Source organism: Micromys minutus (assembly GCF_963924665.1).
Source record: "Micromys minutus genome assembly, chromosome: 4".
NCBI classification, from domain to species: domain Eukaryota; kingdom Metazoa; phylum Chordata; class Mammalia; order Rodentia; family Muridae; genus Micromys; species Micromys minutus.
The window spans coordinates 81,233,196-81,255,467 of record NC_137973.1 but is presented as its reverse complement, the minus strand read 5'-3'; positions in this window follow the sequence as shown (position 1 = coordinate 81,255,467).

Genomic DNA, 22,272 nt, shown 5'->3' with positions numbered 1-22,272 from the left:
GAGGAAGCAATGTTACTTCAAAAAAGAAGTAGAGCTCATGTCAAGTGCAACCACTGACTGAGATTCACAATGGTTAGAGTATTTATTTATCCACTGTCTCCCACTTCCCATTACTCACTGTAAGACAATAGTCTCACAAGTGTTTGTGAACCATATTGTGCCCTGAAAAATTCAGTTGTTCCTCATGCCAACAACATTTTCTTAGAGTGATTAAGTTTGCAGGCAACAAATAGGAGGATCCTCTGAGTAGGAGTGAGGAACAGTATAAGACAGAATCTCACATATCCTAGACAGGCCTCAAACACTGCAAATTATACCAGGCAAAATTTTGAACTTTAGGTCTTTTTGTCTCTCCCTCTCAAGTTTTGTAATTAATAGGTATTTGCCACCACATGCTGCAAAATACTGTATCATATGAACATTTTCCTATGACTATGTCTGATAGGCTGAGTCTGCTATTCCCCAATACCTGTCCTACTGATCCCATAGCTTCCACTCCCAATCCCATTGGTGCCCTCCTATGTGCTTCTCTATTTTTGATTTTTATATGTATATGCTGTTTGAGAGTTTGGTACAATTTTTTTTAATTTTATTCATGCCTTCTCCAATTTATCTCCAGATCAAACCTCCCCATGACCTATCCACCAAACTTCAATAATTTAAATCCACAGTAAGAAAAAAAGGAGAGAAGATAGTAATTCCATTATTTCTGACTTCTTATGGAACATTCAAATATATTAAACTAATTTAAAGTAGTAATTTATAATGTGAGTAGATGAAACATTTAGTCAAGATACATATATTGTCAGATAATTTAAATGTTGAAGTTATTCATTCTGTTTATTGGACATCTAATACACACCATAGAAAAAAATATCCAATTAGGTAGGAAATTTAAGGATAAGCCAAATCAAAAAGTAGAAGCCACAATCAAAAAAACAAAACAGAACAAAACAAAAAACAGAAAATGTTTAAGTAAAGATTTTTAAGAAACTAAAAACAAGAATAGTCATTTACAGAGAAGAAGAAACGTTTTAAAAAGTTATGTTTTCTATTAGTAGCCACAACATTTATAAAGAATTCTGTACTAACAGAAGTTCAAAATACCACAAGGTTTTGGAAGAGCCTTAAACAATAGTTACTATAAATAGCATTGCACTTTCAATTATTGATAGAAAATAAAAGTTTTGATAAGAAATTCTTGATCAGAGCTGGAGACTCAGAACTTGAGAGCAGTCGGTGCTCTTGCAAAAGAACACAGTTCAGTTGAGAGCACTCACAGCAAGCAGCTCACATCTGCTCCAGGGTATGTGATTTCTCCTATAGGCAACCACACACATAAACATACATACAAAGGGACATACACAGACACATAAAAGCCAAACAAAATCAAAGGAAATCCTTGATTAAAGGGATAAACCCACTGGACACAGCAGCCATCTCTATCACAAACAATGAAACCAGTGAGCACATTCCACTGTAGAGAACATGAAACTGCTCACATACTGTTGGCTGGAAGACTTGCTTAATTCATGCAAGAAGAATTAATATAAAATGTGTATTCTGTCCACTTGGAGCTTAGTTGAGGACCAAAAAATTTGTAAATATTTAAAAACTAAACAGTATATTCATAAGTACAAAGGGTTCAAGGAAACCCTAGAATGACATAAATATATTTCTAGTAAGAGAATGTCGGAACACAGCATACTCAAGTAAACAGGCCACTGTTCAAACCGATGTCAGGGAAAAGACTGCCACTGAAAATATCTGTACTACCAAAGAGAAGCAGTCTCCATACAACCGTTTTATATTTATCACAAGAAAACCTGACAATATAAAATGCAGCTCAGTGCAATCACAAGGAAATGCAATTGATTATAGTTAAAAGTGTTATAAAACAGAAAAAAAATTTGAATATTTGGTAAGATGAGGATTTAGCAATTTTAAAAGTTAGCATAATCACAGAAATGTAAAATACAGTGAAAGCACTAAAATTTTTAGATTATATTACCAGTAACAAAACCTTGGCAATCTCTGTCACTCACACCTTAGTAATTACAACGAGGAATGTTAGCATGCATGCTATATGTATCAGCACATTGGTGGCATTATTCCTTATAATACTGGTTCACTAAATTTTTCTTAACATTGAGAATTTCATTAATTTATTTAAAACATCCTTCTATTCAGCTCACATTGCCCTCCTTCTATTGCTTTTAAACTCCCTTCAATAGATTCCTGCCTAAATTCATGTCATTTTTGGCTTTTAAATCCCAAGTTCAGGGCTCGTAGAGGCTGAGCAACTGGTGGGTGGGAGACCTGGGCTGCCAGGGAGCAGAGAGACCTCTGAGGAGTGCACACGAAAAGTGCACCACCTGCCTTGCCCTGCCCTGCCCTGCCTGATTCAGCGACCAGGAACAGAAATTTGGAACTTCTGTTCCCACCCGACGGCGACTTCAGGACACAGAGCAGAGCCTGGCCCATCTACCACCCGGAACAGCAGCTCGTAAAGGCTGAACAACTGGTGAGTGGGAGAGCTAGGCTGCTGGGGAGCAGAGGGATCTCTGCGGAGTGCACACAGAAAGTGCACGCCCTGCCTTGACCTGCCCTGCCCTGTCTGATCCAGGGACCAAGAAAAGAACTTTGGAACTTCTGTACCCATCCGGGGACTCTGAGGCATAGAACAGGGCTCGACCCATCTGCCACCTGTACCAGTGGAGATCCAGGAACACAGAACAGATACAAGGGAAAGGCAAGAATATATCACTGACAACAAAATGGCAAGAGAAAAGAGAAAGAGTATATCCCAAGGAAACCAAGACAACCTGGCAACACCAGAACCCAGCTCTCTCATAACAGCAAACATCGGAATTCCAAATACTCCAGAAAAGGAAGACACAGACTTGAAATCATACCTCTACATGCTGATAAAGATACTTAAACAAGAACGGGAGGAAAAGCAAAAAGATTCAGTAGCTTATAAAGAGGAAACAAGAAAAACACTCAAAGAACTCTAAGAACTAGAGGAAAAAAGAATCAAAGAGATGAAGGAATGAAAGAGTGAAATGAAAACGGAAATTGACACAATAAAGAAAACACTAAAAGAGATAACCATAGAGGTAGAACACCTAAAAAAGAAATCAGGAGTCACAGAAGCAAGCATTTCCAATAGATTACAAGAGATGGAAGAGAGAATCTCGGGGCAGAAGAAAACATTGTAAACATAGACAAAACAGCCAGAGAAGATGCAAAAAACAAAAAACTACTAACCCAAAATGTCCAGGAAATCCAGGACACAATGAGAAGATCTAACCTAAGGATAATAGGAATAGAAGAGGGGGAAGAATATCAACTAAGGGGCACAGTAAATATCTTCAACAAAATTGTAGAAGAAAACTTCCCTACCCTCAGGAATGAGATGACCACGAGCATAAAAGAAGCCTTCAGAACTCCAAATAGGTTGGACCAGAAAAGAAATACCTCCCAACACATAATAGTAAAAACATCAAGTGCCCAAAACAAAGAAAGAATACTAAAAGAAGTAAGGGAAAAAGGTCAGGTAACATATACAGGCAGGCCAATCAGACTCACACCCGATTTCTCAACAGAGACTATGAAAGCCAGTAGAGTCTGGACAAACATCATGCACACCCTCAGAGAGCACAAGTGCCAGCCCAAGCTGCTATACCCAGCAAAACTATCAATCACCATAGATGGAGAGATGAAGATATTTCAAGACAAATCAAAATTTACACAATATCTGACCACAAACCCAGAATTACAACGAATTATAGGTGGAAAGCCCAATACAAAGAGGGAAAATACAGCCTAGTAAAAACAAGAAAACTCCTAAACAAAAAAAACTAAAAGAAGAAAAAGACACAGACACAACTCAACCCACAAAAGCAATAATAGCAGGAAACAGAAACAACTATTCCTTGATATCTATTAACATAAATGGACTCAACTCCCCAATAAAGAGACATAGGCTATCAGACTGGATATATAAACAAAATCCAGCCTTTTTCTGCAAACAGGAAACTCATCTCAGAGACAAACACAGACACTATCTCAGAGTAAAAGGGTGGGAAAAAAACTTCCAAGCAAATAGCTCCAAGAAGCAAGCTGGAGTGGCTATTCTAATATCAAATAAAGTAAATTCCCAACCAAAAGATATCAAAAAAGTAAGGAAGGACACTTTTTACTCATTACCGGGGAAATCTGTCAGGAGAAACTCTCAATCCTTAACATATATGCTCCAAATAAAAAAACACCCACATTCATAAAAAAGACCCTACTAAAGCTCAAAAAATACATTTCACCCCATAAAATAATAGTGGGAGACTTTAATACCCCACTCTCACCAATGGACAGATCATGGAAACAGAAACTGAACAAGGACACTGGAAAACTAGCAGAGACTTTGAACCAACTAGAATTAATAGATATATACAGAACATACTATCCCAAAGTAAAAGAATACACCTTCTTCTCACCACCCCATGGCACCTTCTCGAAAATTGACCACATAATTGGACACAGAACAAGCCTCCATAGATATAAGAAGATTGAAATACTCCCATGCATCCTCTCAGATCACCATGGTCTACGGCTGGTCTTTAACAACAACAAAGACAACAAAAAGCCCACATACACATGGAAACTAAACAACGCTCTGTTAAATGATAGCAGGGTCAAAGAAGAAATAAAAAAAGGAATTAAGGATTTTCTAGAATTCAACAAAAACGAAAACACAACATACCCAAAGCTATGGGATGCAATGAAAGCAGTACCGAGAGGAAAACTCATACCCTAAGTGCTTCCAAAAAGAAACTGGAGAGAGCTTATTTCAGCAACCTGACAGCACAGCTAAAAGCCCTAGAACAAAAGGAAGCCGATATACCCAAAAAAAGAGTAGACAGCAAGAAATAATCAAAATTAGGGCAGAAATAGACCAAATAGAATCAAAAAGGACCATTGAAAAAATCAACAAAACAAAGAGTTGGTTCTTTGAGAAAATCAACAAGATTGATAAACCCCTGGAAAGACTAACTAGAGGGCAAAGAGAGAGTATACAAATTAACAAAATCAGAAAGGAAAGTGGGGACATAACAACTGAAACTGAGGAAATTCAAGAAATCATCAGGTCCTACTACAAAACCTTATACTCCACAAAATTGGAAAATCTGGAGGAAATGGATCAATTCCTAGACAGATACAAGATCCCAAAGTTAAACCAGGACCAAGTAATCCATCGAAATAACCCTATAACACCTAAAGAAATAGAAGAAGTCATCAAAAGCCTTCCAACCAAAAAAAAAGCCCAGGTCCAGATGGGTTCAGTGCAGAATTTTATCTGACATTTATTGGGGATATAACACCAATACTCTCCAAACTATTCCAAAAGATAGAATCAGATGGAATGCTATCTAACTCATTTTTTGAGGCTACAATAACCCTCGTATCTAAACCACACAAAGACCCTACAAGGAAAGAGAACTTCAGACCAATCTCACTTATGAACATTGATGCAAAAATACTCAACAAAATCATTGCAAACCGAATCCAAGAACACATCAAAATGATCATTCATCAAGACCAATTAGGCTTCATCCCTGGGATGCAGGGATTGTTTAATATAAGGAAATCAATCAAAGTAATCCTCCATATAAACAAACTCAAAGATCAAAATCACATGGTTATCTCACTAGATGCTGAGAAAGCATTTGACAAAATCCAACACCCCTTCATGTTAAAAGTCCTGAAAAAAACAGGAATCCAAGGTCCATACCTAAACATAATAAAAGCAATATACAGCAAACCAACAACCAACATCAATCTTAATGGTGAGAAACTTGAAGCATTCCCACTAAAATCAGGGACTCGACAAGGCTGCCCAATCTCCCCCTACCTATTCAACATAGTACTGGAAGTCCTGGCTGGAGCAAATAGACAGCAAAAGGAGATCAAGGGGATACAAATTGGAAGGAAGAGATAAAAACATCACTCATTACAGATGACATGATAGTGTACTTGAGTGACCCCAAAAATTCCACCAGAGAACTCCTACAGCTGATAAACAAGTTCAGCAAAGTGGTTGGATACAAAATTAACTCGAACAAATCAGTAGCCTTCCTATACTCAAAGGACAAACATGTGGAGAAAGAAATTAGGGAAAAGGTACCCTTCACAATCATCACAAAAACTATGAAATACCTTGGTGTGACTCTAACTAAGCAAGTGAAGGACCTGTATTACAAGAACTTCAAACCTCTAAAGTAAGAAATTGAGGAGGATCTCAGAAAATGGAAAGACCTCCCATGCTCATATATTGGAAAGATCAACATCTTAAAAATGGCCATCCTACCAAAAGCAATCTACAGATTCTATGCAATCCCCATCAAAATTCCAACCCAGTTCTTCAAGAAATTGGAAAGATCAATGTGCAATTTCATATGGAATAACAAAAGACCCAGAATATCAAAATCCATCTTCAACAACAAAAAAACATCTGCGGAAATCACTATCCCTGACCTCAAGCTATATTACAAGGCAATTGTGCTGAAAACTGCATGGTACTGGTACAGAAATAGGCCTGTGGATCAATGGAGTAGAATAGAAGATCCAGAAACGAGCCCTCATGTATATGGTCACCTGATTTTTGACAAAGGTGCCGTAAACATTCAATGGAAAAAGGACAGCCTATTCATCAAATGGTGCTGGTCCAACTGGCACTCAGCATGCAAAAGAATGAAAATAGACCCTTTCTTATCTCCTTGTACAAAGCTCAAGTGTAAATGGATCAAAGATCTCCACATTAAACCAGATACACTGAAACTATTAGATGAGAAAGTAGGGAAACCTTAGAACCCATAGGCACAGGAGAAAATTTCTTGAACAAAACACTAATGGCTCAAGCTCTAAGGTCAAAGATTAACAAATGGGACTTAATGAGATTGCAAAGTTTCTGTAAGACTAAGGACATTGTCAAGAAAACAAAAGGGCAACCAACAGAATGGGAAAAGATTTTTACCAACACCACATCAGATAGAGGCCTAATATCCAAGGTATACAAGGAACTCAAAAAGCTAGACACCAGAGAATTAAATAAACCTATTAAAAAATGGAGTACAGAGCTAAACAAAACCTTCTCAGTTGAGGAACACCGAATGGCCGAGAAACATCTGAGGAAGTGCTGGACATCCTTAGCCATCAGGGAAATGCAAATAAAAACAACCCTGAGATTCTACCTCACACCAGTCAGATTGGCCAAGATCCAAAACTCAGATGACAGCAGATGCTGGCGAGGCTGCGGAGAAAGAGGAACACTTCTCCACTGTTGGTGTGGTTGCAAACAAATACAACCACTCTGGAAATCTGTCTGGCGATACCTCAGAAAATTGGATATACTACTACCTGAAGACCCAGCTATTCTCCTTCTGGGCATATATCCCAGAGACACTTTAATACACAACAAAGATATATGCACCACAATGTTCATAGCAGCTCTATTTATAATAGCCAGATGCTGGAAAGAACCCAGATGTCCTTCAGAAGATGCATGGATCCAAAATTGTGGTACATTTACACAATGGAATACTACTCAGCCACCAGAAACAATGACTTAACCAAATTCTTAAGAAAATGGCTGTATCTAGAGAATATCATCCTGAGTGAGATAACCCAGTCACAGAAAAACAGACATAATATGCAGTCATTGATAGTGGGATGCTAACCCCAGAGGCTTGCATTGCCCCAGAAACAACTCACAGACTGTATGAAGTCAAAAAAATAAAGAAAACAAAAAAAATATTTACAAAACAAGAAGACTTTGACTATTTCCATGTTGTGCTTTGTTTTGCATGTACTTTATGCTCATTGTAACTATTAGGTTTTCAATGCATACTGTCAAGCCCTTGAAAAAATCAAGTACTGACTAAAAAATATATTCACATAGTTTTATGTAAAAATTATTTTAATATCTGAAAAAAACAGTACTGTTTAAAATCTGTACATTTATCTTTGTTTTGTAAAATAAAGTCATTTTAAAAAATTAAAAAAAAAAAACCCAAGTTCAGTGTTTTAGTGAGGATTTTTATTGTTATGTGATGACATTATGACCAAGGAAGCTCTAATAAATAAAAACATCCAGTTCAGGCAGGCTTACAATTTTGGAGGATTAGTCTATTCTCACTGTGGTGAGAAACATGGACAAATTCAAGCAGATGTTGTGCTGGAGAATCTGAGGGTTCTAGATCTTAACCCAAAAGCAACAAGGAGGAAACTGGATGCTTTACACTGGTAACAGGTTGAGCATCTGAGCCCTGCCTTCATGGCATCATACTTTCTCTTACAAGGCCACACCTTGTCATCAGACCACATCTCCTAATAGTGCCACTGTTCACGGCTAAGCAATCAAAATCATGAATGTACAGGGACATACCTATTCAAACCACCACATCAGACAGTGCTATGCATTTGTACGATGATGAGGTTTTCATTTGGAACAGCAGAAGTCTACTAGTGGCCAAAGATTCAGAAATAATGTGTTCTCCCTTGAGTCTGATCTATACTCCGAGATCTTAAGAACTTTGTTGCTTCCTGGGAAATCAGGGAGGTTCTCTTTCAATGAGATCATGCTTACAGCTGGGGTGTGCTCCAGGATGAACTGGGAACTGGAGTCGATGAGGTATGGATGAGCCATTGTGTTCTCTACCACTGTACTGTACATTGTCCAGAGAAGAGAGAACTAATATTGAATTTACAAAATCAGCTGTACCTATGATGAAGCCTCAAACATTAAGGTTTGTGGGTGGATCTGCAAAAGGATTCTAAACCACTCTCACATCCATGTGGTAGAAGGAGAGCAACCCCAAATTATTAGTAAGAGAATCTCCCATAAGTCCTACCCTGCTTATATCACCCCTTATCTATTTCTTCATTCACGGACTCATCTATATTTCTTATATTTATAATATAGTAAGATGGTAAGGGTGATTAAGCATTCTCTAGACTGCATTGACTACACTTAACAAACTTAACAAACTAGTAAAATTAGGGGTAAAAATTTACCATATGCATGATATCTACATGAAGCAAGCAAGCACATCTGTAGAACCCATTCCAGGTAGGTAATGTGGTCTTTATTGAGCCAGAATATGGAAAACCCTGTCTGTATCTGCCGGAGATTGGGTCATTCTTTTTTTTGGGGGGGGGGGCATAATGTTTAAATCAGTTTTTTTGGATATTCTTTATATTTACATTTCAGATGTTATTCCCTTTCCCACAATCCCAAACTCCTCCCACTCTCATTGCCTCCATTAAGGTGCTCCCTCTTCTAACCTCCCTCTCCCAACCTTCTTCTCCTACCTCAGCACCTTGGCATTCCCTACATTGTGAAAATCCTATCCTCTGCAGCATATGCACTTGGAGCCATTGATCTCAACATATGAACTCACTGGGTGGTATTTTAGTCTCTAGGAGTTGTGGAGGGTTTAGTAAGTTGATAAATTTTTTCTTACCATGGAGTTGAAGACCCTTTAAGCTCCTTCAGAAAATAGGTGTTCAAAATGTTGTGTAAATATTGGCAAAGTTATATATGACTCCTGAGAACCAAAATATTACATTTACTTTAGAAAACACAGCACAAAATCACCATGTGACCCAACAGTCAAAGAGCAAGGTCACATACTGAAGGTCAGAGAAACACTAAATGGTACATAACATGTGGACAGACATTCACAGTTACACCAAAGGACAGCAAGTTAGTAACCACTGTGCCTGTCAACTGAGGGACTGTGGACTTTGGATTGAAAAAATGATGTTAAGGCCATTGACAGGCAACAATTTCCAAATGTCGAAACAACAGTAGTCACAAACACAACCACCTTCTGGTCCTGGATGAACCTCATACTTTGAATCTTAGCCATGCCAGATGCAGGGTTAAATCAAGAAGAATGTGCTGACCTTTGTTTCGTTTCTATCGGACTTTCAGAGAGTCAATGATCAAAAGTACATTCCATTACAGTGTGTGCTCAACACTTTGGAGTACAACATAGACAAATTTGCTGAATTTCTTTCTTAGCCATGGCTTGTCTGGGTGTTTTTCATGTGAACTAGAATCTTGTGGGAGTAATTATATAATCACCTATTGATTATCGCAGATGCAATTGTCCTTCTTAATTAAGGGCCATTAATAAGTCTGCCGCACATCATGTAAAATAAAATGAGGATAAATCTGACATTCCGTCACCGTGTCAAAACCATTTGCTCTCAGCCATTAATGTGGTCTCTCTGTAAACTTAGGTGAGTCTTTGGACCAGTAGCCAGAATTTGTGATTGTTTAACATGAATATAATGTAAAGACAGTGTCTAAGAAACACTCTCTGGACAATACAAAACAAACAAACAAAAAAGCAAAAAAAAAAAAAAAACACATTAAAAACTACTTGTAAAAATTAATTTTTAGTCTTTTAAACATATTACTTAGAATGCTATCTACACACATATGTCAATGAATAAATACGTACTGATTGGATACCTTATATCTATGTGAAGTCTCAAATTTAATATTTAAGATTTTTGAAAGATGATCACCTATGTGTGGAAAGGACAAATATTTGCCCCCCATTTTTACTATTTATCTCTGTCTCTCTGTATTCTGCACTCCGACTTTCCCTTTCTCTGCCTGTGTGTGTGGCATGTGTGTCATGAGGTGTGAGTACGTGGATTTGTGTGTGCGCATGCTTGCTCTCACAGTATGTGTGCTGCTTACTGCCCATGCCTGTGCGAGTTAAGGCAGGTGAAAGAAAATGTGTAACTTTATCACTCTCCACCTTATTGTAAAAGATTTGTTTTTCAATACACCTGAAGCTTCCTTTTTGGCTAGTTTGGTTTGTGAGGCTCCCAGGACTCATGTATCTTTTACTCTGAAAATTATACATGCTCACAATTGCACCTGACTCATGCATGTGAAATTTGTATACCCTCTTATTAAATAGCAAGTGTTCCCACTGTCTGAGATGGCTCTCCAGCCCCAATATTCCTTGGTAAACGTTAGATCTATCGAAAACACTAAACCAGACTACTTACATAATTAGATTAAAAAAAACTTGCAGTAACCACAGAAATGATCAACACATGTATGCTAAGACTGCAGTTTTTAAATTATTCCTACCTACAGTGAAATCCGACCAATGGTGATACTTAATACACCTAGTTTCCTAAAGGTCTCATCTTTCTTCAGTTCACGAAAAAACACCATGCTCAACAGAATGCTTGGTTTAGTCTGGAAAGAAGCTGAATTATCCTGTAATATTGCCTTCTGAAAATGTACAGAAAGCAACCCTTCTTAACCAACACATTTTGGTGTCAACGCAGATTACCCGTGAACATACTGTTTGGATATTATATAGTTTCCCTTGCGTCATTCCCTAATAAAGATCTGGCGCTGTTCATAAAGAGCATGTGGCTAGAGAATAGTCAAGGAGCAATGGGGACTGAGACGTAGGCACATCACATACAGGACATAAACGCAGAAGGCAATGGTGCAGTCCTTAAGGAAGGCTGTCTGCTGAACACAGATAGATCTTCACTGGAATTTACCAGAATATTAATCACACCGGGAGTTAAATCATTATCTAAGATCCCTTTAACAGATAACGGGGCACTGATGGTTCAGAAATACCTCTGTAGGCCTGGAAGTCGAGTTTCTGTAAAGGTGCAGATGCACCATTGGAGAGAATTTTGTTAGCCCTTACCTTTCTGTTCCAGCACTGTTCTGTGATTTAGGGAAGAGCCTTGTCTTGGTCCTGCTGCTTTAAAGATATAAGGGAGGAGACTTCTGATTGAAACAGTAATAATTGGATGTTGAATTTAGAAATTGGACATCAGCTTCCAGGTATACCATAAAACATGTCAGGGAAGGTTAACATCTTTCTGATGTTTTGATGTCTGTGTTCACTCTTCTAAGCAATGGATTATCTGTTCCAAGCAAAAATGAGTTTGGAGATGCAAAATTAAAATGTATGGACCTTAGGTACACTAAATAACAATAGTTCATATTCACTATAACTCACTTTCAGGAAGTTTACCTAATGTGAGCCCCGAAAAGCAAAGCTGGGACCTAAATGAAATATTTATAGAATCTCGCCAAAACTTGTATGGTCAGAAAGCAAAAGGGTATGTCAGGAACATAATAACTGATGAACTAAAGTTTATATTACTTTAAAGTCGATAAAATATTAGTTTATAAATCATGTCACTTTATCTCAGCAATTCTGAGAGGCCAGCATGAGCCCATATTCACACAATAAGACAGAATCCAGAATCCCACAACCTATGAGGTAAAAAAGCAAAGATCAAAAGGTTGGGAGCATTTTAAGTTAAGAGTGCTGTTTGAGATGTAGGAGGACTATAGGAAAACCTACCCCTATATTAATTAACTAATTACTTAATAATAACACTTTAAAATAAATGAGAATACTTTCATTCCCTTTAAAAATGTCATCTTTCTTTGTTCTAGTTACTGTTTCAGAGGATTTATCCTTTTATAATGTAGTTATACTTAACATATAATAATTTTCCACGATGATGTAAGCAATTTTTTTACACAAAGAGTCTTACCAAATGCCAGTGTAAGTAATCAAAGTAGCTTCTAATGTTTGAGACATGCTCAACCTGAAATGATTCTAAATATGAGAATATGGTATTAATTTAGAAATAAAGAAATGGAGGGAATTATTTTGAAAGCAATTTTCATATATCTTTTGAGCAATGTTCCACTTAAAATTCTGCTTTACCAACTTGGTTGATTTAAACCTGCCTTATATTCAGATAAACTAGCTAACGTGTTGCCTGGATGCCAAGGCTACCAGAAGCAGACAGTGTACTTCATTGGTTTTTCCTACTTGCCAAGTCCTTTTATGTAGGAAAAAGACCAGGAAAGGGAGTGGTCGGGAAAATTGAAATGATGATGATACATGCTGCATGAAGGTTTGCAGATTGTTCATAAGAGTAGTGAACAGAGCTGGCTGTAGAGGATGCCTGACGGTCTGTCAAGAGTGTTATAACTACATGTGTCTCATGTGTTGCTTTCTCTGAATTTCTCACCAATTGGATTAGAGGCCAAGACAGAACATGCATTATTTGCTTCTGTTTCCTTGTTTGTTTATTGTTTTATTTTTTGTTTCTTTCATTTTGTTCTTCCTTCCATGCCAAAAAAAAAAAAATGTCATTAGCTTTCAAACTACATGCAATGGAAATTCAAATATTGATTCTCAGAGAGATGCTACTTGTTTTTCATATGATTAATGATTGAAGGATGTGAAAAACCCAGAAATTTCAGCTTGAACTTTCAATAAACACCAGGGATTTTCAATAGCTGACATCTTCTATCTGGGAAGGTTGGCATACGGTTCAGTTAAACCTGGACAAGAAATAAACCTTTCCTTTGATGTATTTTTTTTCCTGCGTGGAAGAGTTCCATGAAACACATGCACTTATTTCTCTTTTTCTTTATGTATGCTTTAACTCTTTATATTATTATTAATTAATCTTTCTTAAAATTCCTGTTTTACTAATGGTACTGTAAGGGTAACAAACAAAACTGACATTAATCTTGATATTTTAGACTTGGGAAAAACACAAAAACACACATTACCCTAAGAATCACAAAAAAGTTATAGGACTGTAAATACACAAGACTCACAATTCCACTTTTCAGAGCATGTGGGCCATGAACAGTTACTGAACAAGAAGAATCTCTTCAGCACAACTGCTTCCAAGTTGTGTGGTTACAGAATTTTGTGAGTCCCCAAAGTGCTGAGGTGAGGTGCTCAGTGATATGGCTGCCTTTGAATTATTCATCATCCTGGCAAAAAACCCTCAACCATTGTCCTGTGAGGTGTCACAATTACTATTTAATTCATTGGGATTGCTGTAAATAGGATAGTTTCTTTGGTCTGATGTTGTCCCCATACTGTGGTGTGTGTACATATCTCCTGGGACATGTCATGCAGCCAAACTTTGTCACTTGCACCTTCATTTGAGCTTAAAGACTTTAGTTCAGAGTCAGTGTCTTATCCAGTGCTCCACCTACATAACTGAGGAATAGTAATCCTTTAGCAGTTGATTAGAACCAATCTTACCAAACAGGGAGTATAAGTTAAATCCTCAGCTTACTGACATGTTCAAAGTAGAGAGGGTTAAAAGGGGCCTTTGACAAAATAGATTGAACCAAAATTACTACAACCTAAGAAATGCAAAGAATTTTTGGGAGGTAAAAGAATTATGGAAAAGGAAGGGAAGATTTTTTTTTCTTCATTCACAGGCAACATAGCACTGCTCCAAACTTCATTTTGCCCTTCTGACCTCCTAACTAGAGGAATAAGTCTTGTTTGTATACATGCTGTTTTAATTTGCTATAGTCAGCCAAGCAAACCAAGTCTGTCTTGTGTGCAGCAAAGTCTTCTCTGATGCTGTGTGAGCTCCCTGTCTGGTTGCTTCTTTCATGCCATATTATGGTCTGTCTGAGTGAGCTCCATGCTCAGCCCAGATGTCTCTTGCATTTCCTACCATGGCATATGGGCTATAGAACTTCACTTCTTTCCATAAAGCAGGAACATACTCGATGGTGAGAATGTTTAATGTAATTTATCCCAGATCTAATTTAATATTCCCAGAACACAAATTTGGAACAGAAATCCTATAGGTCCATTTATAGTGTGAATAGCTGACTAAGTCTCTAATCTAACCTCTAATTACATTATTTTGAATGTTTTTTACATGCAGATTGGTGTTCTTTATTTAATTTATATTAGATGCTATCACCATTAATATATTGCAATTGGAATTTATTACTGTCATGTTGGTTGCTGAGAATGCTATCTTCTAAACTTGTCCTGATCTCCAGCCCTTTCATGGGATAGAATTCTTTTTTTAAAGAAGGAAACAAACTTCAAGATTAGAAGCAACTTGGCCTCTTGAGTCCAGTGATGACCAGATAGATGGAGTGAGTGATTGAGGACAGAGTGATCAGGTTTAAAACTAGCAGTTGCATAGAGACGTCTTCCCAACATTGCCAGCTGCTGAATGACTATAGTCCTCTATCACTAGGTTTCATCCAGGGAACTGAAACAGCCAGGTGCCTCAGAGTATATATGCAGAGCTGCTTGCCAGCACTGACCTTTGGGGAAAGAGATCAGACTCGCTTATGCAGGGAGCAAGAGTGCCATGGAGATGCTAAAACAGGGTGTCATTCATGCCCAAAGCCTGGTATGGCACTGTTTGGTTGAAAAGGAACGCAGTGTCAAAGGCCCTAGTCAGTCTGAAGGCCCATCTTGCTACCCCTTTGTTCAAAATGGCAGTGATTTTTCTACCACAGTCATTAAGTTCTGAACCCATGTCCAAAAGATCAGGAAGGCATTTTGCTGTAACTGATGATGTGCATTTTAAGTAGTTAGGAATGACCCAGCTTTTCTTTTCAAGCATTTGAAAGATATTTGTGAAGCCACTTCACAGCAAGCTATTGTTTGTATTGTTTGTCCTCAAATACCAGTGTCACCTTTAACCTCCCTTTGGATACATTTTCCATTTGCATCACCTCAGTTGGTCAAGCACCCTGCAGATGTCTGTCCTGAGACTAGTTCTCAGTTTCCTGTTGACTGTGAGCCTACAACAACATCTGGAAGAAAAGGACCCAAACCATTGCAACTTTGTATATATTACTTGATGTAATAAAGCTCATTTTCATTTTAAAAAGAGCACCAACTGCACCATGCTATCAGAAGATTTCATGAAGTTTTATGCATGATAATCACTATTATCATGAAGCTCCTCTTCCAAAGAAGTTCTGACTAAAATCCACAATCTCTTTATTAATGATAAAACCAGAAGACAAGTGTAGCTGTCTTTGAGAATCACTGATGCTGAGGTTCTAGGGGCACTCAGAATGAATGTGTCTTTTCTCAGACAGAATTCACTACCACTGTTCTGTACCAGCAATAAAAGATGCCCTTCAAACTCATGCTTCTGCCTTACGAACTTTCCTAACCATATTACTTTATCATTGTAACCTTTCTTCAAGAAATCATTGTACTGCAAATTTTTTGTATTCCACTTAGTTACTCTGGGCATAGTTTACATTCAGTTCAGGTGACCAAGTGAAGTATGTAGCTGAAAGAAAATACCTTATTTTAAGTAAATGTATGTTCAAGTTATAATAAAAGATCACAGGTAAATAAGCTCATCTTGCTAAGTATACCTCTGCAATCTACTAGTCTAGTAACATTTTCTTTTGTTTGGGCACAGAGGAATTGTTTTATAGATATTGTTCTAATGAAAAATATAGAAATAGGAATTGTAAAACATTATAATTAGTACTGTGCCTATTCCAGTTTTTCCTAGAAAATGTAATATTCATACACATTATTTTGCCTGAGGAGGTTATTAAGGCCAGGTAATATAACTGCAAGTGCTAAGAGAAACTATAATTTCATATACATATAAAAACATAGTGTGAAAAGGTGTTTGTATTTCATGTGGGTATTTCAGAGACTATGTAGATAAATCTCTAAAGGACAACATCCTTCATAAGCACACCACAAAGCAGTCCATTTTTAAAGGAAGTGGAAATTGTAAAACTATGAATGGATTCTGCATCAGTCATGTGGATTCTAAGCACAGGAGATGGCTCAGTGGGTAAAGTACCTGTTATGTAATGACAGAAACCTGGATTTGAATCCCTAACATAAATAGCCGGTAGGCATGGCTGCACACCTTGCTAACTATTGCCGGCTGTGGCTGAGCAAGTTGGAACTCCAGAACTTGGTGTCCGATCAGTCTAGCCAATTGATGAGATATTTGTTCAGCAAGAGAAACTGTCAGAGACATAGACTAGTGTAGAGAGAGATAGTATAAGTCTCCTGACCTTAGTCTCTGAACTCCATAGGCCTACATACCATGTCCATAGAGACAGACAGATGGACACACATATTGCACAGATAGACACAGATGCCCATAAACAGACACACAGATATCCACACAAAAGAAAAAAAGAAACCCACCACCACCAAAAAAGTCTCATACTTTCTAATGTTGTTACCCAGAACCTCCAGAGGAAGGAAGAAATATAGAGTTTGCAGAAGTATTGAACTGGCCACGAGGTCACTGTATTTTCTGACTCCCAAGTTAATTATTTTTTGTCTATCAATTCATCAGTCAGTCCTTTGGAACCTTAATGAAATAAAAATAGCAGCGAACCTGAATTTGCCTTTCTATTTGAAATTACAAACAATACTCTCTAGTCTTTCATTTGCAGCAGAGAATTCCAACTGTCCTGCTGGAATGATTTACTGAGCATGAGAACATGGTTCCATCTCCTCTTTCTTCTTAGCCCTGCATAGACAGTCCTGGTCGCACAGCAGCAGAAGAATCTGATGTTTAAAACTCTACAGAGACTGAGCCGCCCTGAAAAAAAAGAAATGGCTGATCATTTTGGTCAAGCTCAGTTGGTTTTCTAGAACAGGAATGCACTTGATGGTGATGTCATGGAAACTCGGTTTCTGGTAGAAGAAATTGATGGATTGATCTTCTTGGAATGTCAGAGAAGCACAGTAGACAGTGCAGGACAAAACCCGCAGTGGGATTCCTGGCTTGTATTTCTGGGAAGCATTTAAATCTCTGGCCTAGAAGGAAACGTGACAATTGTGATGATAAGTTTCTCTGTAGGGTGACTTCCTCAATTGAAAAAGGTCATGCCAGGAAAATGCTCAAACTGATGTGTAATAGGTCAATAATTTCTGCTAAATCATTTGCAAAAATTCTAAAGAGACTTTTTTGAGAAGCCTGTAAGATAACATCTTTCTTGAGCACAATACTTGCTTCTGTTAAGAGGGCCATCTCTGTGACTTTTTGAAAAATTTCTTGCAGTATTCATTTAAGAATTTTAAATGAGAGCACCTTAAAACAATGTCTTAAAACCAACAGACATGCTAGCCAAATAATGCTAAGTATTGAAATGAGTGCAGGATGCAAATAGAGGTAAAAATTGAAAGGATGAGTTGCTCCATTCCATATAGAAACTAGACACACAGGTGCTAGGCTAGACATTTTCTTCTTTATTGATAGTTTCATGTATGTGTACATGCGTCTCAGTGAACCCAGACACAGACTGTGCTCTCCTTCTCATAACCAGGAAGAGCTTTCATTCACAAAGCTCAAATCCACTTCTCATATTTTCTTTTCATTTTTTCATTTTAGGATTCAGTGAATTTTATTGGAACAAGGATAGAGAAAGTTTTTGCACCATAGGAAAACTCCCTGCTGTGTATATCACTGATATAAATAATTTCTCCCCCTTAGGAAATTATTAACTGTCTACACAGCTTCCCCAGGGAGGTTGTGACTTCATAATCTCCATTTCTCACAACCGTTATTTTTGACAGGATATATCTTATGTAAATGAACACATCTCTTATGGGTTCCTAAACACAAACTCTATGTTATGTCAATATGAAAGAGTTTCATAGAACTCTTTCCCATTTTCCAGCTATTGTATTATCCCCCCTTCCTATTTTATCATGTGCTACAGCTGTCATAATGTAGGAGGGATGATACAGATGTCCCATCTCAGGGTAGACACTCACAGTTACTCTCAGCACTTTGACCACAGTGACATAAATCTCTCTGTAAAGCAGCCACTATTACAATCAGAAGCTTCTATGAACAGGTTAACAGCAACAATAATGTATGGTGATTAACATAAATATAAAAAATATTGACACCATTAAAAACATTTCCACATGAAATATCTTATTTATTTTTGAAAAATTAATAAAATTTTATTAACCGAATCAATTTGTTTCATGTGTTGGTATTGTGTGTGTGTGTGTGTGTGTGTGTGTGTGTGTGTACCCAGTATATACATGTTCCCCAAGTCCAGGGATGTCAGAAACCAGCATTAAATGCCCTGCAAATAGAAGTACAAATGATTGTAAACTTACCACATGAGTGCTTAAAATAAGCTCAGGAGCTGTGCAGGAGTAACTGTTGCTCTTAACCACTATGCTGTCTCTTAGGACTCTATCCTTGAGAAATTTAAAATATGTATTATGGCTTCTCCATTCTCCATTAATTCTTTCCAACCTCCCGTACTCTTCAGACTACCTCACTACCTTTCCAACATTATGTCTGTTATTTTTGGTTGCTTTTAGTTACCCCTTAAGTCAAATTAATGCTTATGTTACGTGTGTGTAGGATTTAAACAAGACAAACTTAAGTGTAACAAATCTAACCTAGAGCTTGAAGCATGTTGTGATGTCCAAAAAAACAGTGAAGCATGAACTGAGGTAGATCAAATACAACTTACTGACAGACAGCACATGGATAGGTAAATGTTTCTATGGAAACTCATAAAAAGAAAATATCAGTATTTCTCTCCAGTGAGTCCTGTTTAAAATCACTCTCAAAAGTGCTAGGAGTATGTGAGAAGACTAGAATATTCTTTTGAAAGAAAAAATGACTGTTTTCCAATCTCTCTATTCCTCCCACTCTTCCTCCCTCTCCTGATTGCCATGGGTAGAGCAGTTGTTTCTAAGTAGAAATATACTGAGAACATAGATAATTTTATTTTATTTTTTAATTCTTGAAATTGTATATGTGTATGCAATGAAATATAACCATATTTAGATTCTAGATTCTGCTAATATTGTTCTTGCTTCCTCAATTTCTGGGTCATTACTATTGAGTCTTCTTCTTCTTCTTCTTCTTCTTCTTCTTCTTCTTCTTCTTCTTCTTCTTCTTCTTCTTCTTCTTCTTCTTCTTCTTCTTCTTCTTCTTCTTCTTCTTCTCCTTCCTCTCCTCCTCCTCCTCCTCCTCCTCCTTCTTCTTCCTGTTCCTTCTCCTCCTCTCCCTCCTTCTTCTTCTCTTCCTCTTCTTCTTTTATTAACTCACTAAGTTCAGTTATTGCTACCTTTAATTGCACAGTTTTAGGTTCACCAATTTGAGAATGGGAAACAATAGCATTTCCTAGGATAAAATTGTTCTACAGTTGACTTAGAATAAAAGATTTTTTAAATTAAAATTTGACAGCTAGAGTTTATTATTATAATAAGTCTGTTTGTTAAATCTTTTATAATACTATTTTGTCCTTTGCTATCTACAAAGGCAGTACACAATGAGTGTAAAAGAAAACCTCATATGTATTGTTGAGTTCTGATAAGTCTCTTTGACATTTTGCAAGTTAATGAATTTATATCAAAAATATATTCTTCTTTATAATAAAGTTGTTGTGTGTGTATGTGTGTATTTTAATGAGTATTGGGTATATGTATGTGCTTCTTAGAACTGAGGTTATGTGTAGTTTTGCTACCCTGTCTATGCTCTGGAAATGGGCCATGCTAAGAGCCCCCATCCTAATTTCCTTGAATACATGGAAAAACACACAAACAGTTGTTCATTTTCAACTTGCCTTCTTGGCCTGATGGCTGGGCATTATTAAACTCTCGTAACCAACATATCCCTATCAACATTTCTATCTCCATATCTCCCTCCTGACTACACTTTTACAGCTCTGTCACATCTCGGCCCTTCTAATTGTCTGACAACCCGCCTGTAGAAGTGGCCTGTTCAGGCACTCACTCTGTTTCATGATCTTACATGGCTTGCAAACTCTTATCTATGAGAATCATGGCAAATTTCTGTCTCTCCTCATCTTGCATTATTCTGTCTGCTTGCCCCCAGGGACCCAGAAGTCACATCTATTCATTCTTCATAGCAATTGGTCCATGGCTTATTTTCTGACAGATCAAGAACCAACTGGGAAACAGTATCTTAGCATCAGCACAACCCTTAAAGAGTGATATGGCAAATTTCTTTGAATTCTGTGACTCTAAACTTGGTGATTTATTTTTATGAGAGTTCTTGAAAACTAAACCAAAATTAATGTCATGATAACAATGATTCTAAATAGAAACAACAGTGGTATTTGCTCTTCTCAGTACTTTTTCCTTAGCTCAGAGCATTTACCTAGAAATCTTCTTAATTTCTAGTCTTACAAAAGCATTGCTCAGTCTCTGTCTTTATGTTTTGGGTTTTACATTATATGTCTGCATGTCTTTACTATTGAAAGTTTTCCTTTATATTAGAACACACTCATATTAATCAAAATATATTGAATGATTTTCTTCAAAGACTCATTTTAGTAATATAACATTTTCAGGTACTAAATACAGCACCTTAGGTTATAAACCAAATTTAATCTATAACATTACTCTATATGTCCAGAGAATACATAATAAGATATTTTCTCTGTATCATCATTATAATAAATTGTGATGTTAATGAGAATATACAATTAAGATTTTAGAGAATTATAAACAACAGATGACTGAAGTTGACCTACTTTAGAACTGTCTTCCATGAATGAGTTTCATCTTATTCTTAGAAATCTAAGTTATTAGTTCTAGACCCTACAGTTACCAAGTGGCCCATATTAAAATAGAAAGTTACCTTCTCAGAGTATTTTAAATTGAGTCTGTGTGGTTTCAAATTTAGTAAAAAATACTCTGTGCTTGACAAGAGAATCTGTGTATTTGATCTCTTTAAGGCACAGAGTGAGGCATAAAAACAGCGTAGGAAGCGTCTCATGTGTGGAAAGAAATAATATAAAGCAGAGGCCAGAGATAGAATCACATCAGTTTCTGGTACTACTCACTTCCCAAGTGCTACATAAAACAGAAAAACAATCAAAAAACCCTCCTTATTTATATTTTAACATTTACTAAATTTAGCTGTTTTTGACATAACAAAGTAAAATTTGACCTGTAATTCTTAAGATGTGAATTTTGTTTTAATTATAATTCTATAAAATATACATATTGATTTTGTTCAATATTTAAAAACACACAAATGATTTAATAAATATATTATTGATTTTTGTAAATTTAAATAATGTCTGTGTATGCATATAAGGTAGATATGCATACATCTAGATATAGATGTAAATTATACAAATGCTAGTATATGCAAAACTTAAGAAAAATATGTATGTATCATGTGTATTTTATATATTTATACATACTTGTGGAGCCTCTGTACAATTAGGTCACTTATCTTTTTAATATATATTTATTATTTATACAATATATTATATATGCATATATAATGATATCATTTTGCCCTAACTAAGCAAGTGAAAGATCTGTATGACAAGAACTTTAAATCTCTGAAGAAGAAAATTAAAGAAGAACTCAGAAGATAGAAAGATCTCCCATA